Below are 18561 nucleotides of genomic sequence, written 5' to 3'. Positions count from 1 at the left end.
GAGTGTCTTCCCCCTGGTGGTCAGTGCGCATCATAGCGACCAGTCGTTCTGCTGTTCAGTTGATTTGCATATTACCCTTTTATTATATAGGATTCTTATTTTTCAGCTCACATGCTGATTTTAGAACCTGATCCCCAGAATATGCAACTGCACCAAATTCCATTCTCCTAGGTGACAGATCCACCCCAGTGTCTGTTTCTGCCTCTGGGTACAACCTATCTCAGAAGCTGAACTGTCAGTCTCCTGGGGGGAAGGAGCAGGAGCAGGTGGGACCCCACTTTGCAGCCCTCATTGTGCCACACATAGTGCTGAGAGCACTGTAGCTGCTCCATAAATGCCCAGTGAGGAATGGCTGATGGCCCTACGTTAATTGGCCATTCATGGGGTGCCAAGTGTGTGTTCCTGGGCCTTCTCCTAAGTCCCTCATGAGACCACTGCGAGGGTTCCTCCACCTCCTCGGGTTGCACAACCTATGTTCCAAGCATAGAAAACACCAAGTAATTTTATTGACCAACTGAGACTGGTTAGGAGGTTTTAGGAACTCAATAGGTTGATAACAACTAGGATCAACTAAGATTGCAATGAGATAATATGATGGTAAGAAGTCTATTAAAAAAGCACCCCACTTTCTCCTTAAAGCCCTCCCCTGCACCCATTTTTCTTTTTAAGTTTCTTTTTTAATCTTTGTGTACTGCCTTAAGAAAACGAAAGAGATGGAATCCTTGGTTTACAATCAGACATGCTGGAACTGCTGATTATGCAAACTGCGGCTGGGCAAACCATGGCTCTCGAGCCACATGCAGCTCTTTGGCCCCTTGACTGTGGCTCTTCCACAAAATACCACGTGCGGGTGCGCACGTACAGTGCGATTGAAACTTCGTGGCCCATGTGCAGAAGTCAGTATTTTGTGGAAGAGCCGGTATTTTGTGGAAGAGCCACAGTCAAGGGGCCAAAGAGCCGCGTGTGGCTCGAGAGCCGCGGTTTGCCGACCACGGGGCTAGGTGATCAATGCAGGATGGCAACAGGGAATGGAATGTGGAGTTCGTGCTCTGACTCTTCCATTCACAGCTGTGTGACCTTAGAGAAGTCACTTATCCTCTCTGAGCCTTAGTTCAAAATGAGAGAGTTACCACTGGAGCCCTTCCCAGCTTTAAATTCTTCACTTCATGATTCTCTGAGACACTGTTACTGCAATTACCATAAAGCAGGGGCTGGATGAAAGAAGTCCCAAAGGTCCTACTCAGTTCTAAAAACTGATTATCTACTGAAACAGCAGATCCTAGAAAATATTGTTTATTAAATGCAGTTTATGCATCACTTTTCAAAAATATTGTTTATTAAATGCAATTTATGCATAACTTTTCTATGTAAATCCTAGTTGCACCTGTATATGTTCATCAAGAATTTCCTATTAAAACTGAATTCAACATATTGACTGCACCATTTTTAAAATCTGGCTTAGAGGGTGCATTTTATGGCATGTGAATTATATCTCAATTAAAAAAGAATGAATTTCGTTTATATGGCAAGGTTAAGATTAACAGCATGTGAACTGGGTGGAGACAACAGAATCTTCTTTTTTTTTTTTTTATTAAAAAATATATTTTATTGATTTTTTTACAGAGAGGAAGGGAGAGAGATAGAGAGTTAGAAACATCGATGAGAGAGAAACATCGATCAGCTGCCTCCTGCACATCTCCTACTGGGGATGTGCCCGAAACCCAGGTACATGCCCTTGACCGGAATCGAACCTGGGACCTTTTAGTCCGCAGGCCAACGCTCTATCCACTGAGCCAAACCGGTTTCGGCGAGAATCTTCTTAGTCAAGCCCAATGTTAGGGGTTAGCCAGGATCTCCCCAAGACTCAGTTTTATAGTTTGGCCTAGCTTTTTGTTTGTTTGTTTGTTTGTTTGTTTTGGTTTCTTTATTTTTTCAAAAAAATTTGTATTTATTGATTGATTTTAGAGGAAGGGAGAGAAAGAGAAAAACATTGGTTTGTTGTTCCATTTATTTATGCATTCATTGGTTGATCCTTGTATGTGCCCTGACCGGGGATTGAACCTTCAATCTTGGTGTATCAGGAAGATGCTCTAACCCCGTGGTCGGCAAACTGTGGCTCGCGAGCCACATGAGGCTCTTTGGCCCCTTGAGTGTGGCTCTTCCATAAAATACCACAAAATACCACGTGCAGGCGCGCGCGCATTGAGCGATTGAAACTTCACACACCAACTGAGCTACCTGGCCAGGGCGAGTTTGGCCTAGTTTTATAGGTTCAATACCTGTTCAGGCAAAAGAAACCTGCAACCAACCAAGAAGTATCTCTTTGCCTTGCTCACAAGTCTTACCTGAGAGTTGTCCCTGACTCCTTCTATCAGTCTGGTTCCCTTGGGAGGCCAGGTCAACCCAGGCAACAAATGGTCTTCCCTGAGAGCCGGTGCTCAGGCATAGGACAGCATGGGGCATAGGACAGGCCAAAATCAGGACAAAGAGGAGCCAGTTCGGAAGCTGGACAGACACTGTCTGGCACCCAGAAGTTAGGGGTGCTGGAAATGGAGCAGAATATGAGGTGCAAAGCCAGGAGGCACCAAAGAGAGACTAACAGACAGAAGGAGGCAGCGCTGGGTAAACGTTTAGAATGAAGACTGGGAACCGTGGTCCTCGGTGCGTGGCTTGGCTGTGTGTGCCTGTGCACAAGCAGACAATAATGCCATTTGTATCACTATTGTCATCATTTACGGGGATCTGCTATGAGTGGAGGAGCACCAGGCCCTGGGACACAAAGACATATAAACAGGGCCTTACAGTGTACTTGAAGAGTGATCATACTGATCCACCCAAAGGCACATTAAAAAGCTGAATATAGGGTATGATTGGAGTCATGGCCCACAAAAGAAGCTGAAAATCCTTGGATTTTCTTCAGCTTGGGGCCCCAATGGATGTTACTGGAATCCCCGGGGGAGGCCCACAGAGTGTGACGGGGGAATTCTTGAGAAGGTGAACATGAACAGGAGGGAGGACTAAGAGGAGAGCAAGACTGAGCCAAGTGGAAGAGATGAAAGAAGAGACATTCCAGGATTCCAGGGAGGCCTGGGAGGCAGGAATGCTGCCACCAGCAGTTTGGACAAACACACAGAGTGGGTCACTGGGTCAGGGCGGAGGTTCAGGCAGGAGAACAGCGAAGGCCAGACCCCTGTGTAGAGGCCCCTGACTGCCAGCCTAGAAGTTTGAACCTTACCATGCAGACAGTGGGGAGCCATTGAAGGTTGCTGAGCAGGAGGGTGACTCTTGCAAACAGGCATTTTAAGGGAGATTACAGAGGGGCCCTTTATCCCAGACTTATTCAAAGCCCTGTGTGTATTTCAAGTGGCACTTGAGACAGAAAGTCGTAAAGCATTGCCCTGTGTCATGTAGACGAGGGGAAAAAAAAGGTTTAAGGGTCTCACAAAGAGATGCTTCAGGGAGAAGCAAAAATGAAGGGGGGCCGCTTTAAAGAAGGAAACAAATTTACAGGACAGAACCGCCAGGCGTCTGGAAAACAGCAGCACTTTCTTCAGAATCTAGAATGCCCCCTTTTGGCTGGGGGTGTTCTGCCTCCTATTTTGGAGGTAAATCGTGATGTCAAAACACTGCATTGTGGTGTAAGGAGTGAAACAGCTGGGAGGAGGCAGATGAACAGAAATATACATAAATAAAAGGCCTCCATTCTAAGACCACCCTCTTGCAGGGGACTTCTCCATCTGCCTCGCTCAGGGGCATCTCGGGGTTTTTGCCAGAGTTGCTGAGCCCCCTAATTACCTCCAACAGTTTTTCCTCTTAAAACAATGAAATTATTTTTTAAACATGTCAAGTTTTGATTCAGAGCTTTTCCGATGTTGTTCCCAATTGTGCATAGCGAGGCAGCAGCCAGGGCTGCTCAGGGGCCACGAACTGGGCAGCAACTTCAGGCCATAAATCAGCATTTAGGTAAGGTGGGAGAGGAAGTCAGGATTATGTTTCCGGTCTTAAACCTCTGCAGGGCAAGCTCTGTGAATGCAGAAGCAAAGCTGAGCAAGCGAGGGGCAGGGCCTGAGTCATGCACAAAACCCGGCCAGGGTGAGCTGAAGATAGGGGCGGGCAATTCCTTCACGTGGCTCCATAACTCCAGGGAGTCTGTTTCCTTATTTCTCTAGCCTTTGCAAGGGGTGCCCCTCCTGCTCCAACTCCTGGGGGGCCTCTGGGCACTTTTAGTCTCTGCAGATCCCACATGAACACAAAGCTTTGCAAACTCAAAGCTGTCTTTCTTTGGGGGTCAGAAGAGCCTGCTCCCACCCCCTGTTCCTCAAAACTAGTGCTGGGCCCCAGTAATCCCTAGCTAAAGCAGCCCTGGTCAGGAGAGACAGCTAACCAGGACCTTGACAAGTCAAGTTCAATAAAAAACCAAATGTACCCAGAACAGGGGGTTGTGCAACTCATGGGAACTCCTCCTGTGCTGGTGTTTTCACTTTTAACCTCATTTCCTTGTGGAACTGTGTCTGTACATCCCAGAATACCCAGAAATGTTCTAATTTCACATGTTTTTCCTCAAGTCTCTGGAAGCACAGAGGTGCCTGCCTGGGATTGTGCCTAATGTTTTGGTTTGACAAAAGTTCACTGTGCTCGTGACACACAGCTGGCACGAGGCTGCAAAAAAAGCATTTTCCTTCCAGGTGGAACTCAGTTACTTGGCTGGGGAGAAAGCCAGGCGTGGAGGAGCTCCAGGGTGCCATTGGTACCTGCCCCTCTAAGCAGAGAGGCAGCTCCAGCACTACGGTGGGCGATGCCACTGAGCCACACAGTACCCTCAGCAGGGCTGGGTGCTGCCCCCCCTCCCCCTAGAGTCTCCCACCTAGGGCAGGAAGAGAGTGGGTTGAGATTTGGAATGTGAATGGCTCCGCATGCAACCTGTACATGCTTTTAAAAACAAATGTTTTTATTGATTTTAGAGAGACGATGGGAGAGAAGGATAGAAGATAGAAACATCAATCAGCTGCCTTATGCATGCCCCTACAGGGGATTGAGCCCACCATCCCAGCATGTGCCCTGACTGGGAATCAAACCAGCGACCTCCTGGTTCATGGGTCCACGCTCAACCACTGAGCCACACCGGCTGGGCAATGTACGTGCTTTATGGCTGTTTTAAATCCCTCTGTTACAGTTAGCCACCTCTGAGGCTCAAAGAGGACCTGCTGACTTCTGTCCGCACTTGCAGGCTTGTCTCCCTTCCTGCAGCAGGCAGCTTAGTGGGTGGGGGTGCAAGGACCCACTACCCTGGCTCCTCTGGAGAAAAATACATGAGTCACTCCTCTGACTCCCCCACCCCCACCCCAGACACTGTCACAGACACGTAGTCTCAAAGCCCCAGCACTTTTCCCTTTGCCTGGGACACAATAAAGGAATTAGGATCCACCAACTAAGTTTCTGCAGCTGACACTTCAAGGCTCAAAGTCTAGCTCACCAGCCAGCTCAGTCACACATGTCTGACGTGTCCTTTCTGTAACTAGGCCCCAATCAAGCCACCATGCAATTCTGCTAATTCAAACTGCTTTCCCGTTTAGGGAGGTTGATAGCCATCTCCCGGCTCCTTTTCCTGCTGACGTCATCCCACATTTTCTACAGACACAAATAAGGGTACGGCTCCTGGGATACTTTTCAGGCTGCCCAAGGTGGTGGGAGTGGAGGGATCCTGCCCTCCTGGGTCCACTTCACTTATGGAGCGTTTGGCAAATTGTCCAAGGTTAAGGGAGAGGCAAGGAAATAAATCACCTAGCTAAGGTTAAGAACCAAAAAGAACTCGGTGACTGCAACTCGGGCCCAGATCTGTCCCGGGCATTTGCAATGCAAATCTGCGTTTTGTTCCCTGCCACTGACGGCTTGCACAATAGCCTGTGTATAAACATACACGCCAACAATGCCTGACTGTGCAATCGCGCTGTAATTACAGGCCGGCAGGAAGCTTGCTGCTAGGAACTGCACCATTCAACCTCTAGCCATCCCGAGTGTGGAGTCTCCACCGCACGGACGTACATTCCTGCACACACCAACGCGTCCCGCCGCTGCTGTTGCCGTGGCCCGGGAGCCACCCGCCCGGCCCGCCGGTCCCCAGCCCCGGAATACTTTGCAGGGATGTCATAAACTTCTCAACTGTTCTTAAACACAAAACAAAACCCTGAGCCACGAGGCTACCGAGAGCGGCGGGAACCACCATCGAAGTTCCCCCAGCACATTCCTGCAGTCCCAGCAGTTTCAGAAACCAGAAACGGGCGACAGGCCACCGAGTCCATTGGAAGCGGGTTTTGGAGTTTTGTATAGAAACCACTCACCCATGTACGTGGGTGTGCTGACAGTTTTTACGGCGAAGTTGCCAAGTGTTAGGCCTTAGTGATTACTGTCAGGTTCAGGACGCGGTGTGGGAGGGGAAAGGGTGGGGTTTGTTTGAAGGGGGCTGGGGGGCAGCTCTGGCTTTGCTTTTGGGAAATGCGGAAGGTTGTTTTCCCAAGCTTTTAAGTTGCTCTGCTCTTCCTCACGGGAGGGCAGAGCAGAGGAAAGTGGGGAGAAAGTTCCTTTAACTTCCTACCTGCGACCTCACTGAGGGCCGAGAAGAGGAACAGCACGCTTCCCCGGGAAGCACTGGAGGGGGAGAAGCGGGGAGGGGGCTGGGGGGTGCTGCGCCGCCCCGCCTGTCGGGCTGCGGGGCGCGGGGCGGAGGACTGGCCCCAGATGCAGGCCGCCCTAAGTCCCTTCCCTGCACCCCCTCCTATCCGATCAGCACAGCCCGGAGCGGCCCGCCTACGGCCAGGGCTGTTTGAAGTCCCGCGGCAAACCAGCGACCACAGCGCGCAGCCCGGGCCCCCACCCCGGCCGCCGAGCTCCCTCCCTGCAGCGCCCGCCGCACCCCGGCGCCCTGAGCGGCGGGCCCACCACTTCCCCGCCCGCGCGGCCAAGCCCCCGCCCGGACGCTTTCCGAGCTCCCCGGCGGCGCCCCGGCGGCGGAGGGGCGCCGAGTCCGCGGCTCACCTGCGCGCCGGTTCCCCGGGCGGCTCCGAGGGGCGCTGGGCGCGGACCGTGCGGCCCGCAGATCAAACTTTGTTGCTCTCGGGACGGCGCAGTCGTCACTTCCTCGCGGAGCGGGCGGCGCGGCCCAGGCTTTGACCCAGCAGCTCGCGCGGCGGCGCGCCGGGCCCTGCAGCCGCCCGCCCGCCCGCCCGCGCGCTCAGGGCCTCGGGTGCGGTCTCCCTGGCTGCGCGCCCTCGGCTCCGGGGAGCAGTGGGCGGCCGTCCGCCAAGGTTGGACCCCTCTGGGAAAGGCTGGCTCCAGCCGGGTCGTGTCTGCGCTGAAGAAGTGCAGTCGAGCCTGGTCTCGGGTCTGGAAGGTGGTGTTGGGGTGCAGGGGCCCCAGAGAGCTGAGGTTCCAGGAGAAACACACCCAACCCACAAACAAAGCAGTGGGGGAGGAAGGAGAGAAAGTTTTTCAGTTTGGTGTTGCCTAGCTAGAAGGTCAGGTCAGAAAGCAGAGTGCTCTGTGTTTTGCCACATAATTGCCTAAGCAGGACCTTAAAAAACACGGGTCTCCTCCCCACATTTCCTCCAAAGGTCTGTCTGCACGCTTATCCGTCGTCGTCACCTCCACGGTGCTAAGGGTGCAGGATGGTTACCATTTACGACACTTCAGGGGGCTATTCAGCGACTGCAAATGTTGAGGCTGCAAAATGGTTTCCTCCCCTGCGGATTTCCACCTCTTCCTTTACACTCAACACCGAGGATCTCTTTGGGGCCTGATGCATTCCGTGTTTCATCGCCAGCCGAAGGCTCGGAGGGGAGGAGGGAGTCCTGAGAAGAGGAGCTTCAGGCAAGAGTCATTCTGGAAGTTATCATCACCCAAAATAAATGTGCTCACCCCTGAGAACGACAACAAAAAGCCATCTTTTTATTTCTGATAAACAGCAACAAAGTAGTTAAGCAGCAGTCTTGGGGGATGAATTCCTGATCCAGTAAAGCTGGAGAGAAAAAAAACGGGGCTAGCCTTTGCTGTGGCTTTAAAACAACAACAACAAAAACACCAGACATTTGAAACTGCAGTGGAGGGCTTTCATAAGAGAAACATTAGCTTCCTTGTAGCTTGTTGTGGAAAACAGGGACCTTTTTAAAGGTGGCTCAAAAGCATCATTTAGGGAAAATCCACCCTTTTCCTTCCGCCCCCCTCTCCCCCCAGATACTGCTTCTACTAGCACATTGGCTAGATCACAGAACCTCAGGTTGCAAGGCTTCATCTTTTCTACTGAAGTACAGGAAACCATAGAGTTGAGTGAAGTCTGCCCAGAAAGGTGGATGTGAAACTGATGGAAAGTGGCATCTGGGAAATGATCTGTAAGCCCGCCTTCACACCCAATGGGAAACCACAAAGGCAGACTCCCTCAAAGGCTGGGGAGCATGAGAACCAGAGCTCTCCTAGCAACACGAGAATCCATTTCCGGGCCTTTTCCAGCTTGCAGAAGCCACCCACATTTCTTGGCGCATGACCCCTTTTCTCCAACTTCAAAGCCTTACGTCTCTCTGGATCGTTCTTCCATAGCCACGGCTCCCTCTGACTGATGCCTCTTCTGCCTCCCTCTTCCACTGTTAAGGATCTTTGTGATTACATGGGTCCACCCTGAAAATCCAGGATAATCTATTTCCAGATCAGCTCATTAGCAACCTTAAGTCTATCTTAGCCTTAATTCCCCTTTATCGTGTAACCTAATATAGTCACAGGTTCTGGGGATTAGGACAGGGACATTTTGTGGAGGACTGTTATTCTGTCTGCCGTGGCCCCTTCCTGAATTACATTTGGGCAATCGGACGTAAGTCAATGCAAAGACGTGCTCAATGACTGTCTTCCTAGCTGGCCTGTGTGGAGGGGTCACTGAGACTCCAAGGAAGAAATCCAGTCCTACCAACACCTTCATTTTAGCCTGTAAAATAAAAAGCTGTTTATTTCTCAGCTACCGATTTTGTGGTAATTTGTTACAGTAGCCATAGAAAATGAATGCAGTGGCATTTTCCAAACATCGTGTATTAGATACATGTATTACACGGAGGAGGAGAAGGCCCAGTTTTCAGATTACAGCTGAGCAGGAAGTCTGGCTGGGTGGGCCAAAGTCCCAGGATGCCAGCTCACAGGGAGGTTCCCAGAGTGACAGGCTGCTAGAAACTCTAAGACAGCACCTTGGACGTTCAGTCCGTATACAGCCACCTGGTTTAGGAGTGAACTCCATCCAATTCACAAACCATTTCTTGGAGTTTATTCTCAGAATTGCTAACTGTAGTACTTGCCTGCCACCCACCATGTAGAGGCCACGTGTAGAAAAGGTTAACAAAAGTAAAACAAAAGCTGCTATGGAAATTCTGTGCTTTTTGGTGAGCACTGTGCCCCAGCAAGGCTGTGCAACCACCCAGAGTTTATAAATGAATCTTTTTTTATGTTGTTGTTGTTGTTTTTTAATTGATTTCAGAGAGGGGAAGGGAGAGGGAGAGAGGGGTAGAAACATCAATGATGAGAGATAATAATTGATTAGCTGCCTCCTGCACGCCATCTACTGGGGATTGAGCCCGTAACCTGGGCATGTGCCTTGACCGGGAATCAAACCGTGACCTCCTGGTTCATTGGTTGATGCGCAACCACTGAGCCACACTGGCCGGGTTAAATAAATCTTTCTTTTCACAATAAACAGAAAGGCACAAACCCAGAAGCCTGCACAGCATTCCTGGGATCGAGGTTGGAGTTCAATCACCTTGCACAGGTTGCTTTTTCCTGTTTGAGACAGATGAACATTTACTGGTGTGCACAGCTCAAAGGCTGAGCTCGCTGCACCAGGGAGGAAGTCTTTTCACAATCAGTAATAAATATTGGTCCTGGGACATCAGTCTTAGTTTTTTGTTGTTGTTTTTTGTGTGTGTGTTTTTTTAAAGATTCTCCACTTAAATTTTTATTTTATTTTGTTATTCTTTTTTGTAGAGAGAGGAAGGTTGAAAAGGAGAGAGAGAGACTGGGGATTGAATCCACCACCTTTTGACACTCTGGAGACCAGTTAAGCCCAGTGGCCAGGGCAGTCTTAGCATTAATGTGGGAGGTGTCATTGAGTTCATAGGCCAAGAGATTGCTAGACATTCTTGAGATGACTTTAGGTCTCATGACTTCTTATGGGAAGAAGCAGCCCTCCTCTTCTGAGTGCGGTACTGTCTGGGATTACAACAAGGGTCCATACACTGAAGCAGAATATAGAGTCCGTAAGCAGCTATAGCTCTTTGGGGATCTTCATGAAATAAAACTCTTTACAGCAGCTCCAAGGAACTGTGTGTAAAAGCTGTTTGTGCATTGCTTGGGTAGGGAAAAAGACCCCTTATATATCTCCTTCTACTTCCTAATTCCAAATAGAGTTCCCCAGAAGGTAATGAGATGGAAGGACCACTTTGGATCACCAACTCTAGATTATATTTATAGTAGTGGCTCGGTGCATGAAATTCATGCAGGGGGGATGTCCCTCAGCCCGGCCTGCACCCTCTCCAATCTGGGACCCCTTGGGAGATGTCCGACTGCCAATTTAGGCCTGATCCCACAGGACATCCCTCTCTCAATCTGGGACGGCTGGCTTCTAACCACTTACCTACCTGCCTGCCTGATCGCCCCTAACCACTCTGCCTGCCGGCCTGATCAACCCCAACTGCCCCCACCTCCCGCCAGCCTGTTCACCCCCAATTACCCCCCTCTGCCAGCCTGCTCGCCCCTAACCACCTCTGCCTCGGCCCTGCCACCATGGTTTTGTCTGGAAGGACGTTTGGGAGGTCTCCTGGAAGGTCTCCCGGTCTAATTAGCATATTACCCTTTTTTTAGTATAGAGTATATTTATACTTAGAGCAGCCTACTACACTAGCTGGACAATCTGTGGCTTCCCAGAAATTTTAGAATTACTCTCCAGGCTGTTCCACTTGAATGGCCTTTGCCCTGTAGTGATGAGTTTTGCCTGGTTTCCTGACATAATGTTTGCCCTTTGCCCCTAGTTGGAGGGTGTGGTCACTGACTCACCTTCTAGACTCCAACTACCTCAGTCCAGCCCATTGAATAACTCCCATCTGATGTGGCTGCAAAGAGGCTGATGACCTATATAGAATGCCACAGAATCTCTCTGTGGACCATATCCCAGATCCTGGTGTGGTTCTGGCAATATCTGTAAGCTCCTGTACAGAACTGCATCGGTCTTCTTTAGTCTAGGACAGTGGTCGGCAAACTCATTAGTCAACAGAGCCAAACATCAACAGTACAACGATTGAAATCTCTTTTGAGAGCCAAATTTTTAAAACTTAAACTATATAGATAGGTACATTGTTATTAACTTAATCAGGGTACTCCTAAGGCTTAGGAAGAGCCACACTCAAGGGGCCAAAGAGCCGCATGTGGCTCGTGAGCCACAGTTTGCCGACCATGAGCCTAGGAATTCATCTTCCTCCAGACAGAGGAACAAAACTAACAGCCTTGAGACCTGACAGCTAGAGGCCTGAATTCTGGGTCTTGGTTATAGATACAAACTAGCTGCCTTCAGAGATGGAGCTCATTTAACAAATAAAGCCTGACTTTGTGACCCATTAGTCCTGGTTTGAAATTACAGACTAAACCAAGTCAGGGATCTTAATGATTGGTGACTGGCAAACCTTGTCACATTTATTACAGGTATTGATGGACATGATGCAAGACATGGGTGTACATCCCAGACATGACTGAGGTATGGCCAGCATGGGTTTTCCCAGCATACACTATCTCCGGAAGCAAATAACATTTGGAAGGCTATACTCTTCTTCTTCCTGTGGAGTTATGGAGCTTCTGGAGGTTTCTGGCAGCTATGCAAAAGGAGTAATTTGAATTGTCTAAATCCTGTCAAGGCAGTGAATTGAGGCTACATGCATCAAAAAAGTGAGACACGTGTCAAAATCCACAAGCAAGCCTCCACATACTCTTTCCATAATTGAAACCAATAAGAATCAATATGCAAAGAACAGGACTAGTCAACCTGTGTTTCCACTTGCCCATCCCTTGCCTTCTGGTGTAGCGAGAGGACTGTGGGCTCGCTTGCCATATATGTACTTAACAGTTGTTGGGAGACAATTCTCCGTGGGTCTGTCACATTGCTGCATGCCTGTGAGCAGTCACTGACTGCCCCTTGTTCCTGACTATCTTTATAAGATAGTGTCTTTCTCAGAGCAAAGTACAGGCGTGCCTGCTGTCTGTCATTTAAGATCTGGTTCCCTAAGCTTTGGATTCCTCTCTCGTGATGTATCTTACTGTGTGCTCAGGTATCAACTGGCCCTCTTTGCACCATCTTTGGGAATTGGGGATCAGGGAACCAGCATAAGAAAAAGTCCAGCCCTGACCGGTTTGGCTCAGTGGATGGAGAGTCGGCCTGCGGACTGAAGGGGTCCCGGGTTCGATTCCGGTCAAGGGCATGTACCTTGGTTGTGGGCATATCCCCAGTGGGGGTGCGCAGGGGGCAGCTGACCGATGTTTCTCTCTCATCGATGTTTCTAACTCTCTATCCCTCTCCCTTCCTCTCTGTAAAAAATCAATAAAATATATTTAAAATTCCCTTATAAAAAAAGAAAAAGAAAAGAAAAAGTCCATACTTTTGCTGCTGCTATTGCTGTGACTAAAGAAGTCCTCTGTTTCTGACCCAGAAGCCTTGTGCATTCTGCCAGCATCCATAAAACTGTGGCAGGCTAACTTTTTAGTTTGCAAGGAAAGTAAAAATCTCAAAACTACTCATCAGAGTTGTGACAGACCAAAGGATCAAATTAAAGAGTAAGACTGAAGCTAGGTCAGCACTGAGATATCAGGAATTTTGTTAATTTAAGCCCAGGACCAGAGAGGATCATATTAATTCTGGCTTGTTTGTAGCTGTATCATTAGTTATATGTCCTATTCAACTGACTGACAGGCAATTCTAAACATGCTTAGGTGAACAAATTCATCAGTTTTCTCACATGTAAAATGAAAGGAGTTGTATTAGATTATTTCTGAGGTTCCTTCTAGCTATAACATATATGCTTTGTGAATTTTTAACAGGGCTGTCTAGCACACACATTAGGCATTTGACCAACTTAAATTAATGACTGCAGAGAGGACTGTGATATATAGTGCAAAGAACATAGTATTAGAAGTTTAGAAGCCTGGATTCCAGATCCAATCTGCCACTACGTAGCTGTGTGATGTTGGACAAGTCACTTTCCTTACCTTAAGGAGGCAAGTGTGGGATGTACACACAGGGTGGTTATAGGGAGTCCAAGGATGTGGCATTGAATTGCACAGTGAAAAAGTAAGTTTATTTTTAATTATCTTTTTATTTTTCTGATTATGCTAAAAATAGGGTCTCAGTTTGCTGCTAATGTGTCTTTTTTTTTTCTCACGAGAGGATATTTTTCCATTGATTTTTAGAGAGAGAGAGAGAAACATCGATGTGAGAGAGATCCATGAATTGTTTGCCTCCTGACGTGGGCCAGGGATTGAGCCTGCAACCGGGGTACCTGCTCTTGACCAGGAATCAAACCTTCAACCCTTTGGCTGGAAGGTTGATTCTCTAACTACTGAGCAAAACTGGCTAGGGCGCTAGTGTGTCTTTAACACCTACTAATCTCCCTTTTTGGCAAAAATTCTCAAGCCCAGATACCTCACAGGCTGTGCTAACTAGAGAGCATTTAATAACATTGCCTAGGTGTTGTTGCTTTTTTAATTTTTGTTTTGACTGCCATTTATGGTAAATAACATAAGTTTTCCATTTATGGGAACAATAAAAAGTTTCCTTTAAAAGTAAATTTATTACAAAAGTGTTCTAAAATTTATTGTGGGAATGGTTGCGCAACTCTGTGACTATACTAAAGAACATTGAATAATTCGCTTTATATGGGTGAACTGGATGCTATGTGAATTAAGATATCAATAAAGCTCTTTTTAAAAAATATATATTTTATTGATTTTTACAGAGAGGAAGGGAGAGGGATAGAGAGTTAGAAACATCGATGAGAAACATTGATCAGCTGCCTCCTGCACACCCCCTACTGGGGATGTACCCACAACCAAGGTACATACCCTTGACTGGAATCAAACCTGGGACTCTTGAGTCCACAGGCTGACGCTCGAGTCTATCCACTGAGCCAAACCGGTTAGGGCTCAATAAAGCTCTCTTTAAAAGCAAATGAATTAAAGCAGTGGTTCTCAACCTTCTGGCTCTTTAAATACAGTTCCTCATGTTGTGACCCAACCATAAAATTATTTTCGTTGCTACTTCATAACTGTAATGTTGCTACTGTTATGAACCGTAATGTAAATATCTGATATGCCGGATGGTCTTAGGCGACCCCTGTGAAAGGGTCGTTCGACTGCCAAAGGGGTCACGACCCACAGGTTGAGAACCGCTGAATTAAAGTAAAAATGGAGACTAATTTTAATAAAATATCAGGCAAAGAATAGTATAGGTGGTCAGTTGATATAGAAAAAGTTGTACAGAGAATGCAGACCAAAGTTCAGAAAAACACTGGTGGACATTGGAGAAAAACACATTTGCTGGCAATTGATTTTGGACAGATTTCTTAATCTTTCTGAGCCTATTTCCTGGCCCACAAAATGGGAATCATAATATCTCCCTTAGGGAAGGTAAAGGCACCGAAACCCTCGGCCCAGGGCCCAGCACATAAGTGACTTCTGATAAAGGTGAACAGTTGATGGCTTGACTGAGCACCTACTCTGGCCTTTCACATGTTAACCTCCATATCCTCATAGTAACCCTGTGCAATAGGTACTGTTATTCCCATTCAATAACCCTGGAGTAGATACTGTTATCCTCATGTTATAGATGAGTGAGCTAAGGCTCGGAGAGATTAAGTAACTCGCCTGGAGTCGTAAACTAGTAAATGCCTCTAGATGAGGTCCCAGCTTCAATCTGTCTGTGGTCCAAGCTCTGTTCTTTTCCTTCACGACATTGCCCTGTCCCACCGATCTTGAACCCAGACCCCATTAAATAGGACCCATCTGGCTACCGGCAGAGAAAGGGGCGCACAGGAGGAACTCTGCATCTCCGTCTTGCAGATGAGCATCCTCAGTCTCACTGCCAGTCCAGAATAATCTCGGGACCCTGTTCCTGGTGCTGCTTCCCGTTGACTCCCCCATTTCTACTTGTCCAGTGGAAAATTCTCTTTCCTCAACCAGCCTGCCAGGAGCGGAAGTCCTTTCATTGGCCTCTTATTCCTGTTGCTGAGTCCCCACTACCTTTTGCTGGATTTTTCTTCTAGCATCCACTTACCTGATTAGCCTTTGGCTTTTTGCCTGACATTGGACCAGTGCTGAGCCTTGACCCACTGAGGCTTACCTAGGTGTCTTGGTCTCCACCAATCTTCTGGTTTTAGGGTGACCTCCTCTACAACAACATAATCAAACATAGGCTACTTTTCTCTCTTGCCACTGCCAATCCCCTCTGCAGGCCACCGTCAGCTCCTGACTGGACAACCGTAATGGCCTGCTGTCTTGCTTGACTCTATTCCTTCTCCAAAGTATAATTAAAAACTGAGCTATCTGAAGTGCAATCTGATTGTGAAACTCCCCTTCAGCGTCTCTCCCCTGTCCTTTGGCCTGGCTTTTAAAGACCTTTGTGAACTGGTGCCTGCTAAACCCTTTAGCCTCTTAGAGTCTTCTCTCCATTCACTATAAGCCAGTGATGTTGACACTGATGTTACAGCTTCTAGATGTCCTTGGCAAACAGTCAGTGTTCACTAATCAGTAATTAACGCACCCTGGCCTTTGCTTCCAGTCTCTGTCCATGTGGTTCCCTCAATCTGGAATGCCTTTTCCTCCCCATTTTCCTTTTGGACTCTGCTTATGTGTCACCTCCTCAAAGGAGGCTTCCCTGCTCTCTTCCATTCAGCGTACTTTTATGTGCTACAATCGCATCCTGTGCGTTCCTCTACTGTGCTGAGACAGAGCTATAGTGGAGGAATGGGAAGTGTTGGCCCTATAGCAAAACTATCTCAATTGAAAATGTAGGTATGCCACTCATTCCAGCTGTGTGGCCTTGGGCAAGTCACTTAACCTCTCCACGCCCTATTTCCTCATCTGTAAGACGGAAGTAATAGTAGTACCTACTAATAGGTTCCTGTGAGGACAACCTGAAACAATGCATAGTCAATAGCTTAATGCAGAGTCTGGGATATAGTGAGCACTCAATAAATATTAGCTACTATTATTTCCACCTGCTTCATAATCTATTGTAAATACCAGTTCCCTGCTTTGTCTTCCTCACTCTAAACATCTTGAGGGCAGAGAGTCTGTCTCATTCATCATTGAATCTCTGGGTGCCTAACATAAAACTGGACACATAGGGTACTCAATACATATCTATTGAATGAATGAATGAATGAATGAATGAATCAGTGGATGGATGGATGTCTTTCTCCCTGGTTTAGCTAAGTTGACTTTGCCTGAAGTTCTCTTGGCATTCCCAAGACCGGTTTCCCCTGCTCTGACCTGGGCAAGCCACAGCCCAAATCTTGTCTATGGCATTGTGGGTTCAGATCTAAACAACTAGTGTCAATACAAGACATAAACGCCCCCAGGTAGTTTACACAGTTTGTCCTCTCAACACCTCCACCTCCATTTGCTGTAGTACGTTATGACTAGATGTGGGCAGCACCCAAACAGAGCAGGCCATTCATCTCTTCAACAAGGGTTTGCTAGGCCACGGTGGGTGCTGAGGATGCCAGGGAGGGCAGGGTATGAGCCCTGCTTCCAGGAGCTTCCTCAGGGTTGGCTGGGTCCAGATCTGGCTGGCTAGACCAGGAGACAGGCTGTTTCATTGTTAGAGTGCATGCAGCAGACGGTAGGATCTGACCTAGCCTCATGGCTGGGAGCCAGGGTGTGACTGCAGTACCAGGGAATCTGTTTATCAGGATCTGGAACAAGTCAAAGGTTAAGGCAGGAGATTAGCCACACTCAGGAGGAGCCAGAGCGGAGCCCAGCAGAGGCTGGAGTCCAGAGGTGAAGCCCAGCACCAGTGTGGGGGCTACTGTCTGCTTGCTCTTTTCTTCTCTTCAGGGAGGAGCCTGAGGCCGAGAGAAAGCCACTCAGGATTTCCCACACTAAACCGTAAGAATTAATAAAGCAGCAGCAGTGGCCGCAGGCCAGTATTCAAAAGCAGCTTTGGGTCTCCTGTCAGAAAGGCAGTGGCTGTGGGCTGGAAGGCCAGGCCCGCTCCTGGGCCAGCTGCTGGCAGCATGACCAGAGGGAACACCAAGGACTGAGGCACTAGGCTCAGAGCCTGCCACCAAACCAGCTGTGTGTCCTTGCATAAGTCATTTCACCTCTGGGACGCCATTCCTCCACTTAGACAATGCACAGGGTTTCCAACGTGCAAATATGAAGGCTTCTTTCCCAGAGCAAAAAATTTCAAAGATTCCAGATGGCAATGGTAATTTTAGTATCTGTTGAGCCACACAATGCAAAATGATAAAAACAATAATCAGTTTTGTATCTTTTAAAAGAATTTGTATGGTGAAGGCCTGGGGCGGGGGTTGGGCTAGAAGAAGTAAATGGGGGTGGGAGAGGTGGGGGGAAGGTGGAGCATATGTTATACTCTCAACAATAAAGATTTTTTAAAAATTGCCGAAACCGGTTTGGCTCAGTGGATAGAGCGTTGGCCTGCGGACTGAAAGGTCCCAGGTTCGATTCCGGTCAAGGGTATCTACCTGGGTTGCGGGCACATCCCCAGTAGGGAGTGTGCAGGAGGCAGCTGATTGATGTCTCTCTCTCATCGATGTTTCTAACTCTCTATCTCTCTCCCTTCCTCTCTGTAAAAAATCAATAAAATATATTTTTTAAAAAAGATTTTTTAAAAATTAAAAATAAAAAAATAATAGAATTTGCAGTCCTGGCTGGGTAGCTCAGTTGGTTAGAGCATTGTCCCAATATGTCAAGGTTGTAGATACGGTCCCCAGTTAGGGCACATACAAGAAGCAACCAATGAATGCATAAATAAGTGGAACAGCACATTTATCTCTCTCAAATCAATACATAAAAAAATAAAGGAATTCAGCCCTAACAGGTTTGGCTCAATGGATGGAGCGTCAGCCTGCGGACTCAAGAGTCCCAGGTTCGATTCTGGTCAAGGGCATGTACCTTGGTTTCGGGGCACATCCCCGGTAGGGAATGTGCAGGAGGCAGTTGATCGATGTTTCTCTCTCATCAATGTTTCTAACTCTCTATCCCACTCCCTTCCTCTCTGTAAAAAATCAATAAAATATACCAAAAAAAAAAAAAAAGGAATTTGTATTTTATGAATTGCAGGAGCATCTACTGTCACTTACAAAATTTTGGGATGCAACATCCTTTAAGGCCCAGAGTCTGAGCCTCCATGAAATTCGACCCAAATCCAGCCAGCAGAGCTTCTATCTTCCTTAGAATTCACAGAAATTAGTCACCTAAACCTCTGACTTGAAACATCTAAGGGACACCAGAGCAATGGGCCAGTGTTTTTCAAAC

The 18561-nt window shown here is 47.9% G+C and overlaps 1 protein-coding gene across 2 annotated transcripts in view; it reads right to left on the bottom strand.

Moving 5' to 3' along the window:
- MIDEAS (mitotic deacetylase associated SANT domain protein) overlaps positions 1–7138 on the bottom strand; it is a 66920-nt gene extending 59782 nt beyond the window's left edge. For both annotated transcript variants that reach the window (XM_070416926.1, XM_070416928.1), the window contains exon 1: positions 7033–7138. The gene's annotated coding sequence lies outside the window, so the exon portion shown is untranslated. The remainder of the gene's footprint in view (positions 1–7032) is intronic.
- Between the last annotated feature and the right edge of the window lie 11423 nt (positions 7139–18561).

This window comes from Myotis yumanensis, unplaced genomic scaffold (assembly GCF_028538775.1).
Source record: "Myotis yumanensis isolate MYYU_CA2020_CCGP unplaced genomic scaffold, mMyoYum1.0.hap1 SCAF_1, whole genome shotgun sequence".
In the NCBI taxonomy this organism is placed as follows: domain Eukaryota; kingdom Metazoa; phylum Chordata; class Mammalia; order Chiroptera; family Vespertilionidae; genus Myotis; species Myotis yumanensis.
The sequence above is the reverse complement of the archived record's forward strand: the minus strand, read 5'-3'. Positions and strand labels throughout refer to the sequence as shown.